The following is a 678-nucleotide window of genomic DNA, read 5'->3' as shown; positions in this document are numbered from 1 at the left end:
GTGATGTAATGATATTTTAAGCTACTAAAAGTGTCATTTCTGGCCATCTAGAGGTACGGTACTATTTCCTCGAATTTTCGCAACTCAGCCCCAACCACACCAAATGTCCCCCTCCACCTTTCAAAATAGATCTGCACCCTTCCCTGAGTATGACATTAAACTCCATTGAGTCGGCACCTGACTCAGAGTATGGCTTAGTGACTGCTAGGTGAAGGTGCATAAATTTGTTTTTAGGATGTGATCGGTTTTTCATGCCCATTTTTCATGATTATGACTTACTACAGTATTTTGGATAAAGAATGTATTGAGCAGTGGCGGATTCAAGGACCCCCACCCCTGATTTTTTTAATGGAAAAAAGAAAATTATATTCAAATTTAAGCCTGAGAGTGTAATTTTCGGCCATCTAGACTTGCCCTAATCATAAATCACCATGGTTGGGGCTGAGGTGGGTCGTTCCTCATTCTGTAAAATCCCTCCCATGGGTCACTTCTCTTTCGAATTTCTAAATCTGCCACTGTCCAGTTATTATTGGTAGCCTTACTAATATTTATGATGTGTATATTTGTGACTTTATCCTCTCAAAACAGTCCTAAAAACGTTCAGAGTGCGATGCCCCACACCCCAGCCGTAGGGAGGGGGATACCCCACCCCACTGATCCCACTCGGTACTAGGTACT

The sequence above is a fragment of the Anneissia japonica genome, unplaced genomic scaffold, assembly GCF_011630105.1.
Source record: "Anneissia japonica isolate Jap-2015-1 unplaced genomic scaffold, ASM1163010v1 scaffold1946_len758022_cov188, whole genome shotgun sequence".
Lineage (NCBI taxonomy): Eukaryota > Metazoa > Echinodermata > Crinoidea > Comatulida > Comatulidae > Anneissia > Anneissia japonica.
Note: the sequence above shows the minus strand (reverse complement) of the source record.